The sequence below is a fragment of the Lissotriton vulgaris genome, chromosome 5 (assembly GCF_964263255.1).
Source record: "Lissotriton vulgaris chromosome 5, aLisVul1.2, whole genome shotgun sequence".
Taxonomy (NCBI): Eukaryota; Metazoa; Chordata; class Amphibia; order Caudata; family Salamandridae; genus Lissotriton; species Lissotriton vulgaris.
This window is the reverse complement of record NC_141693.1, coordinates 159,051,745-159,066,756: the sequence shown is the minus strand read 5'-3', so window position 1 is coordinate 159,066,756 and position 15,012 is coordinate 159,051,745.

Sequence of the window (15,012 nt, the reverse complement as noted above, 5' to 3'; positions counted from 1 at the left end):
GGTGTATATCTGTTGTCCGCCCCTTATCAGCGTTATAGCATAGTCATCGGGTGTTCAATAACGTGCAATATGCCAGCCTCATCCTGAGGCAACCTCCGGTCTGGGTAGCAGTGCCAAGAAATTGAAATTAAAATTAAAAGACTCTCCCAGATGGAGGGTGCAAAGAAAAAGAGGAAATGAAAGTGGGGTTTCTCTTTATAAAAAAACAGTAGTTCTCCATACAAAAATCTTTAATATAGATGGAGAGGTAGCGTTGTTAAAAAGGAATTGTGATATTATGGTCAATCGGGTAACTAGATCACCTTATATCTTTTACAAAACGGTCGACATGTTTCTGCTCCTTTGGCCCAGCCGGGTCTGTAGAGCATTCGTCAGGACATACAAAACATATAAGTACTCACACCATTTGTGTAGTTTTCAAAAGTGTCAGAATTCTTAACACTTGTTTGACATGGATTTCTTCGAAAAATGTATGTTCGAAGTCCTCGGGGTGTCTGGATTCCGATTATACCAGAGCCGCGTGTGTGTAGATTTCCATCTGCTAGTGCTGACTCTGCCCCCGGAAGTATGGCATATAGCACGTTATTAAACACCCGATGACCATGCCATAACGCTGATAAGGGGCGGACAACAGATATACAATGCATTTAAAATCAAGGCGTTTATGAGGGTGTTTCAAGTATAACCAATGGTTACTAAGCTACAAGTGTCCATTCTTCCTATTGATAAATCTGATTATTATACCAGGGATATGAATGGACCCCTTCTCCCTTCTCCCTACTGACTGATTAACCCTGAATTTATTTGTAAAATATCAAAGTCTTGAGTGATTGTCTGAAAAAAGCAGATTTGGTCTTGGAGTTGGTGTCAGCAATAAAGAAAGTCCTGACATCATTACTACAGCCTATTACTAGGACGAACGTCTCAGTCTGTGAAACACCAGCTTAACTGAGTGGCTATAAATCATGAGTATTAATGTGGGTAGGCACATTTGTGATTGAATCACAGGGATGATATGTTCATGCCTAAAAAGGGCAGTTAAACTTGCAGCCACACTCTGCACCAAATGGAAACGGTGCTGCATCATTTTAGTGCATTACCATAACTGTCGCAGCATAGGATCAGGGCAATAATTTCCAGTGCGCAACGCCAAGGCTCGATAAAGGGGGCAGTACTCCTTAGGAGAAAAGATACACATTAGCCACTTTTCATGTGAATATGCAGACAAATATTGGATCTAGAATAAATCATTAGGCTGTACACCACATTAGCCGGTGGAGGAGAAGGGCCATTATGTGCTACTGGAAAAGGCTCCCAAAAGAGGCAGTGTCTGTATCGGTTTGTAGATACTATGTTTTGGGGGCATTGCGGTCATGGGCGTTTGAAGACACACACCACAGAAAGATATTTCAGCAGCACAGCAGCACAAACCAGGGCTGTCTTCTCCTAAGAGTGATAGGAGAGACAGAGGACTAGCTGAATGTCATTGGTGTACTGTCAGTATGCATTAACCTTGAGCTTAGAATCCGACAGGAGCAATGCACTCTTCAATCTCTCACTCCCTCCACCATCAGTGCATGCATATGAATATGAGGACCAGTGGTAAAACAGGAAAAGGGGAATGGAATAAGAAATAAAGCAGAGACACTGAACGTTGCCGCTCTGGCTCACGACTTCCTCTGGTCAGTTATGTCTGTAGGCTGCAGAGGATATCTAAAGACAAAAAATATCTTGAGTACCTTGCCATGAAAACTCTGCACTTTATTTGAATTGTGATTGGATACAACTTGGGGATATCTCTGCATAACCAACTTTCTGTACTTTGTTGTGGTGCTTGTAATTCCTCAAGCTTAACATATACGTGATGACTACCATTAAGATAAGTTCACTGGACACCTCTCCCTGTGAATAGAATATCTACCTCAGGCTTCACCACTATGAACACTCTGTGGAAGATGAAATATAGGGATATATTCACAAGAACGTGTGATAACTACCTCACGAGTAGCGTACAACAACTTTCAATATTGCAGCCTATCGCGGGAAAATAACCCTGCGTCAAAGTGGAATTCAGAATGTGGCGGTAGCATGTGATAGACACAGAGATAACGCATCAAATGTCCATGTGAAGATCAACGCCACACCACAAATATGCGATACGCGAGCGCAAAAAAACATGCGATGAGGCCAACTGCGGTACAAAAAGTAGCGAAAATCAAGCCACAGGCCTGCAAATCCCACACATCTGTCAGGACAATTCACCATAAAAACCACAGAAAAAACACACCAGAAATAAGCCAAAACACGTAGCAACATGGCTGCACCCTGACCCAGCACAGAGGCCAACTCAAACTCCACAACCCCCATAGACTACCAGCAAGGAACAACGGGTTCGGGGAAGGCCAAGGAGAAGAGGGAGAGGAAGATTGGGTGCAAACCGCAGGAAAACAAGACCAGCGTACTGGAGGTGACAGAACAATACCAGCAACTGACCCACTAGCAGACCACCTGGAATGCAGTCGGAGTGCCGAGGAGGCCAACCAACGAGGCCAATACTCGCCGGCATGATGTGACAACCTAAACCAGGCACAAACCTGCTGCCAACAGGAAGGCAGCAACGGCGACAGGAGGTGGCAGTCTAGCTACACAGGAGGAGCTGGAGGAAACCAAGCCACAGTCATCAGTGTGAAGACAGTGCAAGGAGTAGGGAGTATGGACACAGCTCGAGAGGACCTGACACAACATCAACAGGGAGTACAATGAACAGGGACTGGCGGGACGGGGCTGATGGGCACAATGGCATACAGGCACAACGAGGTGTAGCACACCCGCAATTACCCAGGATCATGTCCCAGATCCCCTTGGCCCCCTGCAGCACACACACACAGCAAGAACAGTACACCCACATTGACGACAACGTGGCACAATGCGCATTGCCAACACTGCAGAACAGAGGGCACAACTTGCTCCGTACATGCACGGAAACATGCCTACTACATCGACAGAGCCGAAACTGTGAAATGGAAATGTACGCATACAACCTCACATCCGTCATGTAGTCCAAATGTACACTGTCCCGCAAAAGAATCCAGCACCCTCAAACAGTCACAATGTACATTGCCATACAGTCTGCATGCAAACTAGCACAATGTGCCAACATACATGTCAACACAATGTCAACATGCAGCCCCCCTTCACATTGCAGAGGGGCACACAACACCTTAAGCAGAGCGCAGAATACAACACATCTGTGATGCTGGAGAAGACCCCCACACTCTCGACAATGACGCCCTACAACAGCCCATGGATATGCCACGCAACTCCCCCCAGGACCCGGCCAGCCAAGCTACTCAGAGGAGAACACTGAGCCTGAAACAGACCATACAGGAGGAAGCACCCGCAAGCACAGTTGGCCCATGACACTTAACCCACCCACACATGGCACCCCAATGCCATGTGTCAGCACACCAAAAGGAGGTGGTCCAACAGGTATTGGTGGGGGCCGAACCCATGGAATGTGAACTAGGACACATAGGTAGGTGTCTATCACCCTTCAGGGCCCACCCAAACCCCACTAAGGAGACCCACACTGCCATAGAGACACATGCAGATGCACATTCACAGTACAGAACCACGCCCAGGGGCGCTCAAATAGCAGTCACACACCCTTGTTGGCTCTGCATACGACTGCCCTGGCCACTCCCCTTATGAATTGAGTGGGTGACGACAAAGCTTCATGTCAAAGCTCCAACCCACTGTCTGTGGTGACATGTTTGCATCCAAAACACACAGCACAATGTAATGTCATAGGGCCCAGGGCCCTCAAGCATACAACAAGACCACTGGGACACACGCATATATCATGTTGAACTGGCGACGGGCACATGTATCTGGCCCCTTTATTGGCTGTGCCACATGTACAGTGACGCCTGTGCTGGATGTGTGTGGGGTGAGTGTAAGCCATTCTGCACAGAATATCTGGTGCTGGCAACAACTTGAACATTGGACACCAGTGCAACGGAAACAGAAAACACATGCTGAGCAACATGGAGTGAGCCGGAGAAAGTCCAGAGGACAGCCAACATGCAAACAGAAGTGTAAGTGAGTTGCAGTGCACTGGTGTTGGGAGACTAGAGATGAGCGCGCTCATGTGAAGAAAAAGTCTCGGATTGTGTCCCTTCGATATATTCCTGATACAGATGCAGTGGGGAGTGTTAGACCTGCATCATCTTTACCATCAATGTCTCAGGGCCCCCACACTGTTTGAGGTGACATAGCTGTGCAACCGCTCCAGAGCACAAAACCCAATCAGCAACGGACAATGGCCTGTGGTGTACTGAGTCACTGGTGCCTGGAGTGCTGAGCAGGGTTTCAGGCTGATGATGGCATCCACGACAGGTCTGAGCAACTCCGTAAGTCTGTCAGGACCACCGTTTTGACTCTGGCAGATCGCGGTTGGAGGTGGTCCTTGCGATGGTGGCGCGTGCCTCCTGCATTGACGCGATGTCCGGGACGGTCTGAACTCGCTTTGGTGTGTGAGCCCTGATGGGAAGCATTTGGGCCCGGAGGCTGAGTACGGCACAAGGTCACAGAGAAATGGCGTTGATGACCCCAAGGCCAATGCCTCAGGGCCCATCCAATAGCTCAGAAGAAGGAGTCCCGGTCTGGACCAGCACATAGTTAGTGGCCCCGGATGCACTGCAGCCAGCACAGGCACCCAACCACAGGACGTTGACTTGCCGTGCAGTCAGATTGGCCAAGCGACCTGAGTGGGTCCTCATCAATGTCCGAGGTGTATGTTGCTGTGGGTTGCGGGGGACAGTCAAACGTGTCCTCCAGGGCATGATGAGGAAGGTTTGATTTTATCTGGAAGCAGCAAATTGTGGGGTGGAAAGCGCAAGCATCGTTTTCACCACCAAATCAGTATCAGCTACATGAGGATGAAAAGTAGCCCCTAGTCCATAGACTCAGACACCAACAATGTACGACCAGTGAGCGTCCATGAATGTCGGGGAACAGAATAGAATAGAATAATTTATTGTACAATTAATTAAAACTCACAATAATAAAAACTTCCATTATTAAAAAACATTTAAGCCTTGTTTTACATTTATGTTATAAGAATAAGAAAAAGAAGGTATTTTACACTCTATAAAATCATAAAGTCTCAATTACATTATCGGTATAGTCCTTTTTTAAGTTTGTAAAGTGAATGTACCTCAGTATGCCAAAGCGTAGTCGTGACTTGGCAAGTGACTTAGCGGACTGTCCTTTATTAGATTGAAATGCTGTTGCTTGCTGTACTTCAAATGAACCGTGTGGCTAACTCATGAGTCTTCTGGCCACTATATCAAAATACTTTGTTAGTCTGCAATTTAGCTGGATCTCTTCAGGTTTAAAGCAAAGCATCACAGCCTGCTTGCAACTTGTTATGCCCTTTTGGTTCCATAATACTTGGAGTAAGGAGCGCCTTATGTCCATCAGGTTTGGGCAGATACCGTTTATATGTATTCGGTCCTCTTTCCCTGTTCTGCAGAGACGGAAAAGGTGTGCTTCTGCTCTACTTTTCCAAGGTGCCAGGTGGGGTAGTATTGGTAGGATGCCGAAGCGCAGATTTAAAAATGTGGTTTTTGTCATCTGCATGAGACCCGTTTTCAGGTATTCCTGTGGCTTAAGAGCTTTATAATCTTTCAGCACTGACCATCTATGAGCCCTCTTGGCAAAAATTTCTTTGTCTTCTATGGATGATGTCATTTTGGTTATTTTTGTTACTACTTTTTTTAAGCTTTTGTTGTCTGTGGATGACTCCCAGACGTTTGTCAATTCCAGGTACTCCAGTGATTCTAGGAGACACTTCCTGGTGGGTGAGTTCTCTCGGGTAGACAGTTCAGTCCAGAAATGGGCCTTTAAAGATCTTTACTCAGCGCCTCTGATTTTATGCCAGCTTTTTATGTAGGGACCTCTTCTCTCCACATTTTGTCTCTGGAGACCAAATTCGAGGTCATCTGCATATAGGAGATTTGATAGCAGGATGTCTCCCAGCCACTGGGCATGCAATTTGGTTTTGTCTAATTCTCCACGAAGATCTGCGAGAAAAAGATTAAACAGCATGGGGGATAGAACGCATCCTTGTTTTAGACCTTTGGTGGTATTGATTTGCCTTGGTAGGTGCGTTCCAGATCCCAGTTTAATCTAGACCCAAGTGTTGGTATGTAGTAGTATCAGCTGTTTTTTGGAAGTGGCCCGGGAATCCCCCATTTTTCCAGCCTCTGCCAAAGTTTGCTGTAGTCTACATGGTCAAACGCAGCGCTGTAATCTATAAAGCATAGAAATAACGAGCTCTTGGCTATCTTAACCACGTCTGTCAGTAGAGTTAGCGCCATGATATTAGTTATTGTGCCCTGTCCTCTACAGAATCCATTTTGGTTTACTGGGATGATGTGTTTTAGGGTTGCCCAGGATGTTAGTTCCTCCAAGAGGACTTCCGCATAGTACTTTGCCTCTGTGTCAATTAGGTAAATAAGTTGATGGTTACTTGGATTGCTCCTTTCACCCAGTTTATAGATCGGACTTATTATTGAACCTCTCCAGGATGATGGACATATCGCTGTTTCCCTGATTTACTGAAAGACTGGCACAAGTATACGGTCGGCTGGGGGTTTTGAGGTGAGCAGGAATAGGGCGCTCTAGCAGTGCAGAATTATAGTGAGGGGTGTTGGATGAATACGTATATTTATGGGACAGTGCTACCAGTATAGAGTAGAACCCTAAACCTCTTTGAGGAGCCAAGGAAGAGAAACCTTGGCACCATGAAAATATATAACAGTTACTGGGCACACGTATAATCAACAGTTTAGATAACACAAGAGTTCAAAACAAAGAAGGTTGACACCGGTGGCGTGGTAAAAAACACATTTGCTTCATGTAGATCTTTTCTTCAGATTTTACAACGCCAGCTGGCACCCACACCCCACTAAGGAGACCCACACTGCCATAGAGACACATGCAGATGCACATTCACAGTACAGAACCACGCCCAGGGGCGCTCAAATAGCAGTCACACACCCTTGTTGCCTCTGCATACGACTGCCCTGGCCACTCCCCTTATGAATTGAGTGGGTGACGACAAAGCTTCATGTCAAAGCTCCAACCCACTGTCTGTGGTGACATGTTTGCATCCAAAGTACACAGCACAAAGTAATGTCATAGGGCCCAGGGCCCTCAAGCATACAACAAGACCACAGGGACACACGCATATATCATGTTGAACTGGCGACGGGCACATGCATCTGGCCCCTTTATTGGCAGTGCCACATGTACAGTGACCCCTGTGCTGGATGTGTGTGGGGTGAGTGTAAGCCATTCTGCACAGAATATCTGGTGCTGGCAACAACTTGAACATTGGACACCAGTGCAACGGAAACAGAAAACACATGCGCAACAGAGTCAACTGCTGAGCAACATGGAGTGAGCCGGAGAAAGTCCAGAGGACAGCCAACATGCAAACAGAAGTGTAAGTGAGTTGCAGTGCACTGGTGTTGGGAGACTAGAGATGAGCGCGCTCATGTGAAGAAAAAGTCTCGGATTATGTCCCTTCGATATATTCCTGATACAGATGCAGTGGGGAGTGTTAGACCTGCATCATCTTCACCATCAATGTCTCAGGGCCCCCACACTGTTTGAGGTGACATAGCTGTGCAACCGCTCCACAGCACAAAACCCAATCAGCAACGGACAATGGCCTGTGGTGTACTGAGTCACTGGTGCCTGGAGTGCTGAGCAGGGTTTCAGGCTGATGATGGCATCCACGACAGGTCTGAGCAACTCCGTAAGTCTGTCAGGACCACCGTTTTGACTCTGGCAGATCTCGGTTGGAGGTGGTGCTTGCGATGGTGGCGCGTGCCTCCTGCATTGACGCGATGTCCGGGACGGTCTGAACTCGCTTTGGTGTGTGAGCCCTGGTGGGAAGCATTTGGGCCCGGAGGCTGAGTACGGCACAAGGTCACAGAGAAATGGCGTTGATGACCCCAAGGCCAATGCCTCAGGGCCCATCCAATAGCTCAGAAGAAGGAGTCCCGGTCTGGACCAGCACATATTTAGTGGCCCCAGATGCACTGCGGCCAGCACAGGTACCCAACCACAGGACGTTGACTTGCGGTGCAGTCAGATTGGCCAAGCGACCTGAGTGGGTCCTCATCAATGTCCGAGGTGTACGTTGCTGTGGGTTGCGGGGGACAGTCAAACGTGTCCTCCAGGGCATGATGAGGAAGGTTTGATTTTATCCGGAAGCAGCAAATTGTGGGGTGGAAAGCGCAAGCATCGTTTTCACCACCAAATCAGTATCAGCTACTGTTGAAGGTGAGCCCATATTACTATCGATGCCCGGGCTGCTGGCGCAAGTCGCCTCTTAGTTCCCATTCTGAATAGTTACCAAATAAAGAGACGGGTGCTGGAAGCAGGAATCATAAGAACAGAATTTATTACTCATGAGGAGAGCCTGTCATTTCGGACACGAAACACAGTGTCTTTCGGGAGGTGCTCTAACAAGTGAGCTGAGACATCGTCTTTTATACCTTACAAAACACTTGGCATTACAATCAAGACATTGTGACACAAAGAAAAGACATCCCCATGATCCTCGTGTCAATCCTACCCCACATATGCTTACAATAGAGACCCTTGGACTGTCGATAAGAGAAGTGGCCGTGACGCAGCTGAGTGTTCTGCTAATTATTAGGGTATGTGCGCCTGATCGTATCCCAAGGGGTGGGGAAGCCAGGATCAATAGTGGGTTCTTTGAAGAGGAGTGACTCCATACAATAGGGGCAATAAACAGTATCTTCCGGCTTAGGCGATGGCCTCGGACATGTGGACAGTCCATCGCGGAGGGAGGGTTTACTAACAGAGGGGTTATTCATGAAAGGAAAGGAGGTGCTGGTCAGGTGCGGCTGTGACTCCCAAGGACGGGGTCTTGCAGAAGAAGGAGGTTTATGACTTGCCCATGCGAGGGAGGAGGGGAGAGCCAGGGTGCTCACAGGGACAGAGTCACACAGAGAGAGATCTTATGACCCGTATATGAGAGAGCGGGGGGGGGCAGTCAGGTGCAGCTGGGGAGGGCTATGTCAGCTGAGGCGAAGGATGCCTCTTCAAGAGGAAATGGGGGGTTTGTGTGGGTCAAGCAGAAGGGTTGCCTTTCAGGGCAGGGTCGCGCAGAGGGAGAGGGTTTCATGATCTATGCATGTGAGAGAGGGGGAGGGGGGTTTCAAATACGCGCAGAAGGGAAGCCGGTGATCCTAATGAGCGGGAAAAAGGCCAGGGTGCCTAGAATGGCTGTCATGTACATATGGGTACGGGCTTTTACTGGCGGAGTGATGCGGTCAATATTTTATGGTATTCATGGTGCTTACAGGGAGAGGAGTGGAAAAAGGGAAATGAACGCTGTTTATGTACATCAATTTCTCTAATTTTCCACAGTCGCCCCTTTTTACATTACAGAGTTCATTTTTGTACTTGAGGGGGTACAGATAAACAGGCGTGGTTGAAGAATTAGCATTTGTCGATACTAACATTTGGCATATAATCATGGACAGTTGATGTGATGGGCAGAAGGCAGCACATAGGAAATTGCAGTTGTCGAGTTCCTATCATTTCAAAAGCACTACATAGCATAAATGTTTCTGACTTAAAAATGTGACCAATGAACATTTGACCAAGTAGTTGAGGGCGGAATTCAGTTCAATACACAAGATCTCTTCGTCACAGTGTCTTTTTAGCAGTGAGCCATCACTGGTAGGCTCTAGTCCGTGTCCCTATGTTGGCGCTGTTGAGCACCGGCGGTGGAGCTATAGGTCCAGCTCGGATCCATCCTTATGCGTTGCAGGGTGCGGTCAGTCCTCTGCTGTTAGACCACAGTCCTGTTCCCTAACCAATCCTTTTAGTGGCGCCTTATGCTCGGCACCCATATTCCTGCGGTATACCCCATTTCCACCTGGATGCTGTTCTTCCTTTCGACAAAAAGTCACGTGGAAAAGAGGGTGTGTGGTTTCGATAGTCGATGGGAGTGAGAGGGCGGAGTGGGGGCAGATTTTCCTGCGACACACCAAAGGGACCAAGGGAGCAAAGGGTAACAAGCGAGCAGGCCCATCAATCGGGCTTGAAAAGGGGGACGGAGACTTCAGGCACGCGTGGGTAGGTGGACAGAAGGCTTCAGGACAGCCTTTCATCCTTTCGTTTTACCACATTGGAGAGTGCTGTCTCGTCCCGTATTCCTGCTGTGCTGTGGCTCCACCTTTGGTCGAGGTCGCATGTATCCCATGATCGGCGGCCAGGCGGTGTGTCACGTCCGACCCTCCTCCTGCAGTGGTCGTATTTCTTTGAATAGGTACAAAACAAGCTTTAGAGAACTGGCAGGAGAAGACATTTATGCATGTGAACTCCTCCCTCAATCCTACGCAGACACGTTCACTGGTCACAGTCAGAAGTCTATTATCAAGCAGTGCATATGTCGGCATTCCTACTGAGTTCATGGCAAGTTTTATTCATCGTCTACACATGTCACATATGGAGAAAAGTCAGATTCTTATCAACTGTGCATTTCATCAAACTCAACATTTCGGAACCTCCAGGGAGACTCGTCTTTCTAACCTGAGCCTTAACAGTCTAACATTTCCCTTCAAGGCTGGCTAACCTTTTCAAACAGAGCGGGAGTGCTATCATCGAGAGTCAGGGTAAAACAGGTTTTTCTCGAGGGACGACAGTTACTCATGGTCATCATGTTTATATCCGGGACAGCAGCTGGGGTCAATCAAGTGGGGCGGGGATGCTTCGGGCATTAGCGCTTGGGTGCAAAGGGGTGGGGCAATCTGGGCATTGGGGGCCAATCTGGACATTGACGCTTGTCTCTAGCAACAACAAAAAAATAGGGTGCCATTGACATATAGTTCCCCTTTTAAAGAGGCCAGATTAGGGGACCTTTGTCGTCTCACCTGTCCTTTCTTTCTTAGCCAATTCGAGTTCATTCATTTTGCAGAAAGGAGAGGTAGTAATATGGCGAATTACAATCATTTTATTTTCTGTCAATTTCGCTGAACACCTTCGTGTTCGATAAGTATCCAATCAGACTGGTGCCAGTGGGGCACAATTTTACATACAAAAAGGAAGAGGAAATAGGGAGATTCTCGTAGAGAGTGAGAGTCGTCCGCAATCTAAACGAGCCATTCGGTACACGTATGACATGTAGAGAGAAGGAGAGAGAGAGAGAGAGAGAGAGAGAGAGAGAGAGACGTGTACGAAAATAGGTCATTTAGTGCGCTCACAACACAGAACAGCAGGGGGGTCAGGTAACGGAGAGACGCAAACAGAGGGAGGACATAAATCCCTACAGTACACACACAAACTCCGACAAAGGAAGACAGTACATGTATTACATATAGAAGATATTCACGACAAAACATAAAACAGTTGTTGGCCAAACAAAAATCTCCTTGCGCATGCTGCGCATTTTTAATATCCTATTTATCCATGGGCTGAGCTCTTTTTACCTTTCCTCCTTTTCTTCTCATTTACTACTTTTGCGAGCGCCCCCAATTGCCAATACTTACACCTCGTGCAGCCGGTCAGAAATTAACCTGGTCAGGCTATTGCCCATAGGTGGATCTTAAACCACTTTTGATTTTCTTCCTTTAGTTGGATGTTCTCCAGGCTGAGGCAACAGAGGGTATTGATCAGGAGGACAGTCAGGCAATTTCGTTATATCTAGAAGAGGGTGAGAAGGAGGTGGTACATTTCGAGCATCAACAATATTTCTAACTTCCCAGACGGGTGGTGCCTGGGTACCCTTACCTCAGGACTTTTCCTAGTCCTTTCCCTATCTAATTAAACGTCATAATCGCGTTATCTAGCATACTAATTTCGAGTCAGTTTCCGTCATACAGTACCCGTCAAGTTTCCATGTCAGTCCATTCTCCCAGTCGCTATGCTCTAATGGAGGAACAGTCATATCTAAGTCTAGCATCAGTACTATGTTCAAAAGCTCCTCCTTCCTTTATCGTCGGTCGTTCGATCATCGCTCTTCCATTCTTCAGCCGACGTTCCGACGCGACCTGCAGAAGGGAGGAGAAGAAGGGGGTGGGGGCAGCATTCAAAATACATCAACTTGCATAAATCCAAGAATATTTTTACCTACCACATACTCGACCTGTCTCCACGGGGTGCATTCTCTATCATCTTGGCGCTTAAGCCCAGAGGGACCAGCAGTGTTAGATAGATAATTGTGGATGGTCTGTGTTTCTACATGAATCACCTGATCGTGGCTTTTTAGGTCATGCGCAAGGGTGGTGGTCAGGGGGGCATTTCTTCGGTATCGTTTTAAGGGCGTCTGAAACACTTTTCCGACTGTCTATGACACAGAATGTAGTTGCTAAGCACCGGGCCCCTCTAACCTTAAACCTTAGCCATACTGCACGTATTTTATGTTGGTGACAGTAGCCATACATTTCAATAACATTCATAAATACAAACGCTACGATAACATTTGCGTGTTCAAAAAACTTTAATGAAAATGTTGGCGCACAAATACGGGCCTACAACCCAGTGGGCCGGCTACGGAGCAGACTGGAACTGGGCATGAGGAGCGAAGTCGGTGGCCATTTATTTCATAAAGTGCAGCAGTGCAATGAAAATCATATCGAACTTTCTTAAGCGGCAAGTATAATGCGGGTCAAGCGTTCAATAATATCATCTCATTATCCTACTATTTACTCAATACCTAACGGATATCAATTCATTGTTCAAATGCCCAATCAGTGCCTATTTCGTACAAGTTCATTTCTTCCAACACATAATTAGTACCCACTCTAAATCAGTTCATCGTCCCAGCACATAATCAATATCCATCTTATATCGCTTTCTGTTCCAAGCACATACTCAATATCCTTCTTATCTACTTTCATTGTCCAAAAACTGCATAAATATCTCGGGCCATCAAAGCTGAGCAATCAGGGTGCAACAAGGTTTATTTAAAAAGTCTCATTTTGTGTCGGCGCCATTTTGGGCGAGGTCAGGCAAGTCCCAGTAGAGTCAGATTGCCTCCACTGACTCGTAGTAGGACCAGAACCTTCCGTTGGTAGTTCAAAAGTTTTTCGCACTGTGGTAACAGTCTAACAATATGGACCATTAGTCAAAGAGTGAGGAGGGCGGTAACAATTTTTCCTACCGGGTCATTCAGGTGTTCCTCCGGAACTGAACAAGTCTGTGCCTTGGCTGTATTTTAGCCATTTCCAAACTGAGGCTGGCGCTGGCAGGAGTGCGCCGATGTCGCGGTTCCCAGTGAGGGGGACGGGGGCGCCCATGCGGAGGGATCGGGGTGCCCCCCGGCTCTCATGGAATCTTCAAAGTTGAGGAGAGAAGGCATGGGGCGTGTGCCGGTCCTGGGCAAAAGACCGCTTTTCGATGTTGACCCTCTTTAAGCAAGAGCGTTGGGGTGTCGCTGGAAGCCTCCACCTGGAGGGAGGTGGGGGAGGGTCGTTCGCGCCGCCTCCCCCTTCCAGCGACCCTGCGCCGTTCCTCTGCTCCAGAACTTCGGTATTGGCCGTGCCGGCTGATGAAGATGGGGGGGGGGGGTCGGTGGCTGAGGCAAGACATCCCCCCCCCCTTTTTGACATGTGGCGGAACTACCTGAAGCTCTCAGGCGTGGTCATGTGGCGGGACTACCTGCAACTGTCAGGGTTGTCCATGTGGCGGGACTACCTGCAACTTTCAGGGTTGTCCGACCTCGCCTTTTCTCCGGTCCTCGACGATGGCCAGATCAGGCAAGAGAGGGGGTGGGGGGGTGGTCGGTGGCTGAGGCAAGACAGCTCCCCCCCCCCCCGTGGCCTGCAGGGCAGCAGAGGAGGGAAAGGGGAGACCTCCATGATTCCTCGGGCCGTCCGCCCTACAGCCTCCCCTTTCGACCGCGGCCAGCCGAGCCCTGCACGCATCGAGGCCTCGCCTTCCGGATGGGCGTAACCGCGGAGCTGTTGCACTTCGGGAGCTTCCGGAATGGGGGTAGGTGTCTTATTGATTTGTATCTATTTCATGTTACCGTTATTTGGGTGTGGCAAACAATGAGGCAGACATGTTGGGGGCAGGAATAGGCAGCGGAGCCTAGCTACCTCGTGGCTATTTTTGCTGTCAAACTTTTCGCCATTTTATATTTCTTATTACGAACTGTTTCTAATGTTTCTTATTTTTAGTGAAGTCGAAAGCTCATCAGGGGGTTACTGACTTAGCCCGATTTCTTTTATTTTTCCTTCCTTTCCTTAGCGTGTTTCGAGCTAAAGTTTTCTGTTAGTAGGGTACGGTGATCACTTCATTTTTATATGTCCTTTCACTAGGGGTACTCCTGGACGGACCAGGTGAGTTACCTCCAATAAATGGTCCGGGTTGGAACTAGATTATCAATCAGAGGGGAACACATATCCTTCGTTAGGGTATCATCCTGGTCGGACCAAATGATGTACCTCCACTTACTAGGGTAGCCTCCTGGGCGGACCAGATGGGTTACTTCCAATAAATGGCCAACAAGTGGGGGCATGTGTCCTCCATAAGGGTAGCCTCCTGGACGGACCAGGTGAGCTACCCCACAATCAGTGGGGAGTGGGTAGGACTGACGGATTACAACGGGGACAAAAAGTCTGCATCACCTACCCTTTTCTATCTGCAAAGACTAGACAGAATATTTCTATTCCACGTTGTTTGCAAACAGAAAATACCTCAAACAAACAATTCCTTGGACAACAATGTCCAGTCAATCAATCAATCAGTGGGGAGAAAAACAGGCATGACGGATTACAACGGGGACAAACGTCTGCATTACCTGCCCTTCGCTATCTGCAAAGGGAGACAGAATATTTCTATTCGTCTCTGTTTGTGGACAGGGAAGATCTCAAAGAGCAACAATCGATTATTAATCGATTTCAAACAATCAGTGGGGAGAAAGGTAGGCATGACGGATTACAACGGGGACAAAAGTCT